Consider the following 12,354-nt stretch of genomic DNA (forward strand, 5'->3'; position numbering starts at 1 on the left):
CATCTGGTGAGCAAGATGTATGAAACAGGCGAAATACCCTCAGACTTCAAGAAGAATATAATCATTCCAATCCCAAAGAAAGCAGGTGTTGACAGATGTGAAAATTACCGAACAATCAGTTTAATAAGCCACAGCTGCAAAATACTAACACGAATTCTTTACAGACGAATGGAAAAACTAGTAGAAGCCAACCTCGGGGAAGATAAGTTTGGATTCCGTAGAAATACTGGAACACGTGAGGCAATACTGACCTTACGACTTATCTTAGAAGAAAGATTAAGGAAAGGCAAACCTACGTTTCTAGCATTTGTAGACTTAGAGAAAGCTTTTGACAATGTTGACTGGAATACTCTCTTTCAAATTCTAAAGGTGGCAGGGGTAAAATACAGGGAGCGAAAGGCTATTTACAATTTGTACAGAAACCGGATGGCAGTTATAAGAGTCGAGGGGCATGAGAGGGAAGCAGCGGTTGGGAAGGGAGTGAGACAGGGTTGCAACCTCTCCCCAATGTTATTCAATCTGTATATTGAGCAAGCAGTAAAGGAAACAAAAGAAAAATTTGGAGTAGGTATTAAAATCCATGGAGAAGAAATTAAAACTTTGAGGTTCGCCGATGACATTGTAATTCTGTCAGAGACAGCAAAGGACTTGGAAGAGCAGTTGAACGGAATGGATGGTGTCTTGAAGGGAGGATATAAGATGAACATCAACAAAAGCAAAACGAGGATAATGGAATGTAGTCGAATTAAGTCGGGTGATACTGAGGCTATTAGATTAGGAAATGAGACACTTAAAGTAGTAAAGGAGTTTTGTTATTTGGGGAGCAAAATAACTAATGATGGTCGAAGTAGAGAGGACATAAAATGTAGACTGGCAATGGCAAGGAAAGCGTTTCTGAAGAAGAGAAATTTGTTAAAATCGAGTATAGATTTAAGTGTCAGGAAGTCATTTCTGAAAGTATTTGTATGGAGTGTAGCCATGTATGGAAATGAAACATGGACGGTAAATAGTTTGGACAAGAAGAGAATAGAAGCTTTTGAAATGTGGTGCTACAGAAGAATGCTGAAGATTAGATGGGTAGATCACATAACTAATGAGGAAGTATTGAATAGGATTGGGGAGAAGAGAAGTTTGTGGCACAACTTGACCAGAAGAAGGGATCGGTTGGTAGGACATGTTCTGAGGCATCAAGGGATCACCAATTTAGTATTGGAAGGCAGTGTGGAGGGTAAAAATCGTAGGGGGAGACCAAGAGATGAATACACTAAGCAGATTCAGCAGGATGTAGGTTGCAGTAGGTACTGGGAGATGAAGAAGCTTGCACAGGATAGAGTAGCATGGAGAGCTGCATCAAACCAGTCTCAGGACTGAAGACAACAACAACAACAACATGGCATACAAAACTGAATGACGAGATACTTGCTCAAGGAACAATATTTGTTACAAGTTAAACCTTTCCAGCTTTTAGGAAAGATAAAGTTTCAGCAACTCCTCACAAAAAACCTTGTTTATTTATTTTTCCTAGATCTTCAGACTCAGTATCTTTTGTCAGGTTTATAGCTTATTATACAAAAGAATTTTGAGAAGTTCTTTGCAGCACATTTATTTCCTCGGAGAAGCAACAGATCAATTCTAATGTCCCACAATTAGTGTTCTCACTCTGTAATTGTGAGTATAGTAAAATGAACTATCACAATAAAGAAAAAACGCCTGGCAAGGATCCAAACTAGACCTCCATTCTTTGCAGACAGTGCACAATCAGCTGGTTAAAACACAGTAATTCTGGCAGCTCTTCCTACAAAATTTTTTGAAGAACTTATACTTATTACTCTCCCTCTCGTCTTTTTTTCTCAGTTGCACAAAAAAGACATTAACTAAATGCGTAAACATCAAGAGCTCACTATAAGTTGGTACTTATGAATATAAACTATTTCATTTTTAAACTACATATCCATTTTCATTATCTTTTTGAAACTTTTTAATAGTTGTAAAGCATATTTCTGGGACCGTTCAGTCTTGAACAATAAATCACACCAGCTGTGCTGCAAGGTGTTACGATGAAACTCTGTTATATGACTGTTTCTTTGATTCAAATGGACAGCTTATTTGAAAACAAAGGTTGCCTTTTGTAAATTTTAAACCAAAGTTTGGAGACAGGTAGTTATTAGCAAAAGGGAAGAAAGACTAACCACATGATTGTAATCATTCAACAACTGATACAAAGCTTGTCAACATCTACAATAACTTTATTTGCACTGTCTGCAGGCATTAGAATATAGCCACAGCATTAAAACCTCCATCTGGGCACTCTTAATGAGCCAACAGAAGTTCCCATCTCGTACTACATCCACATTCAACAGACTCTCATTCTAGTCAACAGAACAAAGCCCTCTCGGGGGAAAACAAGACAATCATTGTGTAATGGCTACTACAACAGTACACATGGTATTATTTAAGTTTTATTTCTATAAATGGCAAGGGCCAGAGGCAAAGCAAAACCTTGTCTTCTGGCTTCTACTGGTTCAGTGATTTGGCGTGCAGCAAGCAATGAATTAACAAATGGTATAGACAATGTGCACACCTTAACCTGGCAGGTTTTTGACAATAGTATGAAGAGAGGAAGTAAGCTACAACCCGTTCATCAACTGTCCTATGTGGAGGAATGTTGCGGAAGGTATTGTGATGCTCACACTGAACATAGTGAGCCTTCCACTCCAAGGTGTTTCACGTAGTTCCCAGGGTAGACTGGAAAGTGCTTCATCATTCATTATAGCACTTGCACAGCCCAAACATAGCAAAACATAAACAAACAAACAAGGCGGCCATCTATGGCTACAAAAGTGCTATCATAGATATTATTTTCTTATCGCTAAGATTGGCAGTTGGCAGAGACAGCACACCAATGGCACAAAGACTTCCTACTTCCACTTATTAAGCAAACTAGCAGTGTAATTTTCTTCTTTGCTGTGCTTGTCACAACAATGAGTAGAAATCTATAAAAATTCACCATAAAAGATGTAAATACTTACTACTTGAAAATAACTTCTCAATATATATGGTCATGTAAATATTTCATCTAAATCGACCGAAGTTGAAACTTTCTTTTTATGTTCAAATCATGTTACTTCTGAAAAAGGTTCTACTACAAAGTGCATAGCAACAAACACTAATTATGTTATAATTACATCAAAAAGAAAATTTATTTCAAAAGCTATAAAATTACATGAAAGACAATGACTGGTGAGTACAACCATTTCATCTATGCAATTTTACAGTTAGAATACAATGTCTATGTCACTTCAAAACAATAAAATTCACCACCACCTTTCACCACGAAGTAGCAACTCTAAAAGATCAATTTGAGGCCATAAGAGACTTACCCCATACTAAGATTGGACAATACTGATGCAGGGAATTGATAACATTCATTTTAAGGAATCATGCATGCATTTCCCTGAAGCAATTTACTGAAATCATGGAAGACCCAAATCTGGGTGGTCGAAGGATGTACTAGAGCAGTGTGCACTTACAAAGATGAGTAATGTATGATGCACAGTGGCATCGAGCAGCACACCACGTGATGCTCCAGCCAATAGCGTCATACTGATGTGCCTGTCTCGACAAGTGCATCAGTGTGAGTGCAGAACATTTAGCGTTTATTTTCATGTTACTGTAGGTATAGTGAAGTTACTTAGCCACTATAGTGTTCATTATGGATGTTATAAACTAAACACTACAGCATTACATTAAGAAGCAATAACGATAGTTTTCTGAATGTGTAAAGAGTCGGAAACAGAATCAGTGGCCAGATGTAGTGCTCACCCCCGCATTGCAACTAATCAGGGTAGGTGATGGAGTGTGAGGCATCAGACAGGGACACTGGCGATGCCACAGAGTATTCTCTGTTTCTCTCTGCACAGAACACATCGTCCTGCCCCCTTGTTATGTGTACATGCTGTAGCGTGTTGTCTTACCTACTGTGTTGCCTCTCTCAATAGGTCAAGAGAACAGTATCTGTCGAGATATGGTGAGTACTAGGAGATCACTGAAGATTCAAGAATCTTATGTCATTTTGCGAGTTGCCTTGGTACAACAGAAGTGAATAAGATTAAGTTATCTTTTTGATGTTCTAGTTTCTGCAATAATTTATAGTGAAGCATCTTCAGGAGCAAAGTGGTGCTTATACTGCAATGTATGTGTGCCTGCTGAATGTACCTGAAATTTTATTACTAACACAATATATAGTTTGCATTTTCCCTTAGCTGATTTTAAAGAAGGGCACAAGTAGTAGTCCCACCCCACACAAACTGTGATGGGTAAAGATTAGTACCAACAGTGGACTAATAATGGCTTCACGAGGTGTTTAAAACAATTTTAATATACAGTTTATTTTTCAGTCCCAGCCGCCCATTTTAACATTTGTTCTATATGGCCCGAATATCTCTCTCTCTCTTTCCTAGTTTCTATCTCATTGTACAGTTCAAAACTAACCTAACCTAACCTTCATGATTTAGCAAATTTCTTTTTATGTCAACTTTTGTGACCAGATGCCCTTCCTCCTGTCACCAGAGTCATCACTTTACCTAAGAAAGGTAAGTCATGTGTATCACCTGTTTGTGAATCGTATAAACTGTGTTCTGAGTGTTATTGTATTTTAACTGTCTGTGGCTCATATTTTCTGAGGGGATGACTGATGAATAGCCCAGCATCTGCCTAAACAAGTGTTTAGAAATGCTTCAGAATACATTCAAATCAATGGTCATTAATTTGCCAAAGGGTCTGACTTATCTTCTTGCAATGCTGTACAGTAAGCAGGTATAAATGGCCTGAACATATAAGAATAAAATTAGGCAGGACATTCAACAATGGCAACTACATAGTGGTGTAGAACGTTCAGCAATAACAACAACGTTATTACTGCACAATATTGTTTGTTAAGGCTGGCAGACACCAGGCACAAAAATGCTAGTGACTTTGACATCTTTCAATCTTTACTGATTTCGAACTGATATGACACCGAGTGCCCACACCATACACAACTAGTTCAGTGCATAAACCAAATTTATACTTCTTCACCATGTTAATGACCGACTGTGCACACACACACACACACACACACACACACACACACACACACACACACACAAAATAAACATGAGGGAGTACAGTGAGATTGGGGAGGGGGGGGGGGGGGGGAAGACACTGGAGAGGAAGATGGTAAGAAAGCTAAGTGTAAGAAAAGCAGAGTAGAAATGACGTGGCTCAATGTGGGAACTAGCAAAGCTGTGGGAAAGAGGATTGCGAGAATGGGAGATATACAGCAGGAAGAATGGAAAATATACAGCAGGAACAGCCGAAGAGTATTATACTAGAAAATAGCGACTAGGGAAAAATACAAATGCAACACACAGCAGCACACCTGCGAAAGTCATTAGTATTTTAAAATGCAGCCCTTGTAAAATAAAATAGCTGTGAACAAAAAGACTGGTTTGAACTTCTCACTGTCTTGCAACATATATGGTCATGGAGGATGCTAAGTACTTGTTTTCTGTTCCATATAGAATCAAAGTTGTTTTAAAAAATGTACAATCTGACAGGTAATTGTGATTCTAAATATTTAGATCAATAAGCTAGTCAACAAATGACATTACATTTCGTATAAAACTAAGTTTACACAAATCTAGGATTTGAGGTTTATATATATATATATATAATAGAAGGAAACATTCCACGAAGGAAAAATATACCTAAAAACAAAGATGATGTGATTTACCAAATGAAAGTGCTGGCAGGTCGACAGACACACAAACGAACACAAACATACACACAAAATCCAAGCTTTCGCAACAAACTGTTGCCTCATCAGGAAAGAGGGAAGGAGAGGGAAAGACGAAAGGATGTGGGTTTTAAGGGAGAGGGTAAGGAGTCATTCCAGTCCCGGGAGCGGAAAGACTTACCTTATGGGGAAAAAAGGACGGGTATACACTCGCACACACACACATATCCATCCACACATATACAGACACAAGCAGACATATCATTCCAGTCCCGGGAGCGGAAAGACTTACCTTATGGGGAAAAAAGGACGGGTATACACTCGCACACACACACATATCCATCCACACATATACAGACACAAGCAGACATATATGTCTGCTTGTGTCTGTATATGTGTGGATGGATATGTGTGTGTGTGCGAGTGTATACCCGTCCTTTTTTCCCCATAAGGTAAGTCTTTCCGCTCCCGGGACTGGAATGACTCCTTACCCTCTCCCTTAAAACCCACATCCTTTCGTCTTTCCCTCTCCTTCCCTCTTTCCTGATGAGGCAACAGTTTGTTGCGAAAGCTTGAATTTTGTGTGTATGTTTGTGTTCGTTTGTGTGTCTGTCGACCTGCCAGCACTTTCATTTGGTAAGTCACATCATCTTTGTTTTTAGGTATATATATATATATATATATATATAAGCTGTGATTACCTTGCAGTTATTAAAATTTGTAGGCAATGAAGAAGTAAAACATCCCTTTTCAGTACAGAAGCACAATACAAACCAAATGATTATGTCCCAGATTACTAATAGAACACTCTACTTTAATATTTAAATTTGTGGATTTGTATCTTACTTAACACCAAGGCAGTGATTATATGGCTACTGAGAAGGGGAAGCACATGACAAAGCAATCTCTCTTTATCAGTTCCTTTCCTTGCTCTAGCTACCGGTATCTTAATCAATAGCTGTGGAAGGAAGAACAGTAAGAATTTAATGCTTCCTGTTATCAACAGAATTAAACAAAGAAAATTAACTCAAGTGTATGAGAAGGGTGGTGACAACTGTTTTGTAAGAGAAACCATTTCAGTATTTAACTGACTGATTTTGAGAAATTGTGTAAAGTTAAAAGCAGAATGGCTGTGCAAGGATTTGAATCCTTCTACTCCTGAATAGCGATCCAGTGTTTTCCCACTCTAGACTTTGGATAGGAACTGGTCCTCCTAAATGTGTGTGGCTTTTATTGTCCTTCTAGCTTTAAGATCTAATAAACATTTACTTCATCTCCACCTACTTCCATTGTTTGTTTGCTTTTTAAGCAGTTTTTCCACAATGTCAAAGACCTAACTTATATTTCACAAGGTGTGGTTCTTTGTTTTTGCACCTCCTCCACCCTATCTTCCTTCTTGACATTCTACTATGTGAAATATAAAGTGGCTTCAGCACTAGCTGTACAGAAAGCATTTTTCTGCCATCTTTTCTACTTCTGGTATTGAGACGAGTTGTATGAGCAATGAAAAGGATGTAATTTTGCCGACAGTAGACTGTAGGTACCACAAATACTTCTGGAATCCAAGAGATCCACAACACCAATGCTGAAGGAAAAGAAATGTGATTGGTAGAAAACTGCTGAAGCACTCACTTTCAGGAGGGAAAGGAGTGAGTAAGCACAAGCTTTGCATTTCTTTTTGTTACAATGGAAAAACAAAACAAATTTTCTTGACAGTAAGCAACATAATTATTATGCTAATCACAATTAAAAATATGTAAAAGAGCTGATCATTCTCACTGTTTAGGTTCATGATAGTGGTAATTACATGGTCAATGTATCACTGTTACGTTAAAGATGATGTTGATAAATAAAAATGGTTTACCCAAGATCACACGGCCTCACCTCTAATGCACTCTTTTATATAGCAGATTTTTATCAAGCAGCCTATATTACAGGTCATATGCATATTTCATAATTTATTGCCATCATCATCCTTATACACACTTCATGACTGTGATTATGGTTCCACATTAGCTGTAGAATATTTCAGATGAAATGAAAATTTGTGTGGGACTGGGACTCAACCCAGGTTTTGCGGCTTTGTAGCGAGTGGTTGCCGTAGATGTTTAGGCTATCCAAACACCTTCCAGGAGTCGCCAGAATCTCCATTTGTCCCGGTGTTTACACTCCCTTGTACTCTCACTATATATTCAGATAGCTGAAGCGGTTAAGGTGACTGCTTGTGACAAAGTGGGAAATACAGATTTGAGTTCCAGTCCAGAACAAATTTTCATTAGTTCTGCAATATTCTACAGCTGATGCAGAACTATAATCACAATTTGCAATGTCATTCTAACTGAATATGGCTTTCGACTGCAGTACTGATGTAAATATCTCCCCAGTTGCTAATAACAAGAGTGTAAACACTACACTTTCTTTAGATGGTGGTCACTGGTAATTAATAACGTTCTGCTCAAAAATTATCTCTCCAATTGTAATGACAAGTCAGTAAAAAGGGTCACCTGAAGTAAGGTGCCAAGTTTCGGAATAATACTTAGGAAAGCTGGAGCTGCAAATCAGAGCTAAATGTACGCCCCATGCGTTTCCACACTTATACAAATCCAAATAAACATTTATTTTTTTTTTTACCTTAGACATTTTTCTTATTTTGTCGAACAAATAATTCTCAAGTTCTATACACACTAAATCCAAAGCCTACTTCAACAGTTTTTTTATTTATTACAATGGCACCCATTTCCCCTGATTCAAAAACTGAGTAAAAGGGACATCTATTGCATTACAAATTTCTGAGACTTTCGTGGCCACTTGTTGACATATCACCTGTTGGCTTCTGTCTTGGTTCTTTGGTCGATGTTTGTTTGATGATTTTTGCGATACATTGTCAGTACTAGTGGCTTGTATTGTCAAAGCTTCATCCTACATTGCTAGTGGCAGACTGGAGTTGAGGTCATGGTCAGAGACTGTATGTACCTGTCCCACCACTGTCTGAGGACTTTTCTCTGGTCATTACTGTTGTGGTTCTCCCTTTGCTATCTGCAATGGTCATTCACAGCAGCACTGGAATCTACATCCATTATCTCAAAGCTTTCCTCTTTCTTGTTGAAGCTATTTTCATGTTTGCCGATTTTATGGCTTTCCTGAAAGTAGGCCTGGGAACTCTTCTCCGCAGTGACGTCTTCTGTGTCAATGAATTTTATTTTGTGGCTGGTGTTACACAGAGCATGTTATTCTACAGCTTATTTATTCATCTATCCCAAACTGCAATACTGTTAATGTTACGACGGTGCTGATGTTGATGGATTGTTAAGTCATTTCCACATGTACATGGTATGTAGTCTATTCCTGACATTGGAAGTTGATCCCTTTTGTCCTTTGCTGACATGAGACACTCTTTGATCATCTTCCTCGATTTCTAAATAATCTTTATGCCATGTTTGTAGAAAACAATGTCAATTCTGTGCATCAAAAGGTCATGTCACATACTACTTCTTCCGATGTGTTGTTTTGCTAAGTGTTAGATTTATAATGGGTATGGCATTTCTGCCATACATCCCCAGGGTGACAAGCACAGAATCCGTGTGCATACAAAGTAAAAAGACTAATTACAAATCTAACAAAAAGATCAAAGTGTTTCTCAGGTTGGCAAAGGGCAAAAGGGACCCCACTTGCAATGTCAGGCATATACCTCATACCATGTGCATGAGGAAAAAGACTGTGGAAATGACAGGATGATCCATCAACACAAGGATCTCTAAACGTAAATTGTATTGCAGGTTGGGTTAGGTGGAGAAATTGGCCATGGCGGAGCATGGGCCGTGTAGACCAGCCACATAATAAAATTTGCAAACACAGAAATTCTTGCCAGAGAGAAGGGCAGCCATGCTCGCTTGTTCAGAAAAGTCATAGAAATTCACAAATAATTGGCGCAATGGGTACATGTAATCTCCAGCTGAGAGCTCAACTCTGGTTTATCACCAGCAATGGAGAATGAAGCTGTGACAATGCCAGTCATTCATGCGGGTGAAACATCAGAAAAATCAAAATCATGTAACGTCAGCTGAAAAACTCAAGGAGGAAGCCACAAGTAATATTCCTTGAACTGCAAAGAGCTACATTTTGTACATTCTGTATTGGAAATTTAATAGAATACATATGTTTTATTTGGCACATTCGAGTCCACTCTTTACCTATCAACAATGATCTTCAAAATAAAAATTAGACTATATGTGGAAGCTACAAGACCGGTTAAATTAAGAATTCATAAATTTCCAAATACTTTCAGTTTATCTACATCTATACTCTGCAAACCACTGAAGTGCTTTGTAGAGAGTACGTACCATCGTACCAGATATTAGGAGTTCTCCGTATTCCATTCAAATATGGAGTGCAGGAAGAATGATTGTTTAAATGCCTCTGTGCATGGTGCATTTAATCTGATCTTGTCCTCACAATCCTAAGTGAGCATTATGTATGCAGTAGTTGTACATTTCTACAGTCAGCCTTTAAACCCAGTTCTTGAAACTTTGGTAGTAGGCTTTCTCACGATAGTTTACATCTACCTTCAAGAGCCTGCAAGACCTGTTCTTCAGCATCTCTGTGACACTCCCCCACAGGCCAAAAAGACCTGTGACTGTTCGTGCTGTCCTTCTCTGTATACGTTCAATATGCTCTGTTAGTCCTATTTGGTAAAGGTCCCACACACTTGAGTAGTATTTTCGAATGGATGGCACAAGAGATTTGTAAGTAATCTTCTTTGAAAATTGATTGAACTTCCCCAGTACTCTACCAGCAAGGCAAGATCTACTACCACCTGCTTCACACCAACTGAGCCTATGTGATCACTCCAGTTCATATCCCTACAAAGTATTGCAATCAGGTTATTTATATAAGTTGGCTGATTCCAACTGCAACTCACCGTTATTATAGTCATAGAATGATATGCCCCTCCCCCATTTTTGTAAAGTGCATAACATCAGAAACGTTAATATTTAAAGCAAGTTGCCAAACTTTGCAACACTTTTAAATCTTCTCAATGAAAATTTATGCAGCTTCTTTCAGACAGTAGTCGTAGATAACTGTATCATCTGCAAAAAGACTGAGGTTACAATTAATAATGTCTGCAAGATCATTAATATATAACTTGAACACCAACAGTCTAACAGACTTTCGTGGGGAAAGTATGAAATCATTTCTACAAATGATGGTGATCCCCCCCCCCCCCCCCAATCCAGTCACAAATTTTTCTTGATACCCCATACAATCATATTTTTTGACAACAAGTGCAGCTGTAGTACTGAGTCAAATGCTTTTCAGAACTCAAGAAATACTGCATCTACTTGTCTGCTTTTATCCAAAGCTTTCAGTATGCCATGTGAGACAAGTGTGCCTTTGGGTATCACATGATCAGTGTTTTCAGAATCCATGCTGGTCTGCGTGGAGGAGCTTACTCTGAGATACCTCATTATGTTTGACTTCAGAATAAGTTTTCAAATTCTGAACAAAATGGTGTCAAGGATATAGGAAGGTAGTTTCATGGATCACTCCTTTTGTAAATTAGTGAGATCCACACTTTGTTCCACACTGGGGATGGGTTTCGTTCAAGAGATCTACAACTGATTATAGTTAGAAGAGGAGCTAACTCCACCGTAAATTCAGTGTAGGTTCCGACAGGTCTTCCATCAGGAACTAGAGATTTGTTCAATTTTAATAATTTCAACTATTCCTCAATACCACTGAAACCACCACTTATTTCTCATTTTTTCAGTGGTACATGGATTAAATTGGGGCAATTCTCCTGGGTTTTCCTCAGTAAAGGAACATTTGAAAACTGAATTAAGCATTCCAGCTTTTGCTTTGCTACTCTCAGTTTCAGTTCCTCTCTCATTCGCGAGAGACTGGACACTAATGATGGGTGCCACTAGCAACCTTTACATATGACCAGAATTTCTTTGGGATTCGTGGAAGATCATTCAACAGCAGTCTGCTATAATAGTCACTGAAGGGATCACATATTGCTCTTCTCACTGCCATAAGTACTTTACTCTGCATCTCTCTACACACAGCCCTATGATATTTTTAACACCTATTACACAGTACTCTCCGTTTCTTTGGAAGTTTCTTCAGTGTCTGTATATCATGGAGTGTTAATGTGTTATTAGGTATTTATGTATCCAGTCATGATCAACTATCCTTTCAAACTTGAGCCATAGTTGCTCTACATGCTCCTACTCTATACTGAAAGTTTCAAGTTCATCATTGAGATAGGATTCTAATGCTTTTTATCTAGTTTACCGAACACATACATCACTGTACTTATTTTAGTTGTCCTTTGTACTTTGGTAATCATTACTGTGATAGTGCATCATGGTCAGTGGACATCCTCAAGAGGTCAGGTCCATTTTTGCCATTAAATCTATTTCCATCACGAGTCATTTTCCGAACTAAATCTTCTAGGTAGTACTATGAAAACTGTAAGTTTCCTAGTTGATTATCTGGTGATTAATGATGACGACCCCCCCCCCCCCCCCCGGATGATTACAGTACAACTGGGGAACTTATGTACAAGAGAAATGAGG

The 12,354-nt window shown here is 38.4% G+C and overlaps 1 protein-coding gene across 4 annotated transcripts in view; it reads right to left on the reverse strand.

Annotated features, from left to right (window-relative positions):
- The window catches only part of LOC126189046 (bromodomain-containing protein 3-like), a 108,789-nt gene that overhangs the window by 91,315 nt on the left and 5,120 nt on the right, over window positions 1–12,354 (reverse strand). The window lies entirely within an intron of this gene.

Source organism: Schistocerca cancellata, chromosome 5, assembly GCF_023864275.1.
Source record: "Schistocerca cancellata isolate TAMUIC-IGC-003103 chromosome 5, iqSchCanc2.1, whole genome shotgun sequence".
Lineage (NCBI taxonomy): Eukaryota > Metazoa > Arthropoda > Insecta > Orthoptera > Acrididae > Schistocerca > Schistocerca cancellata.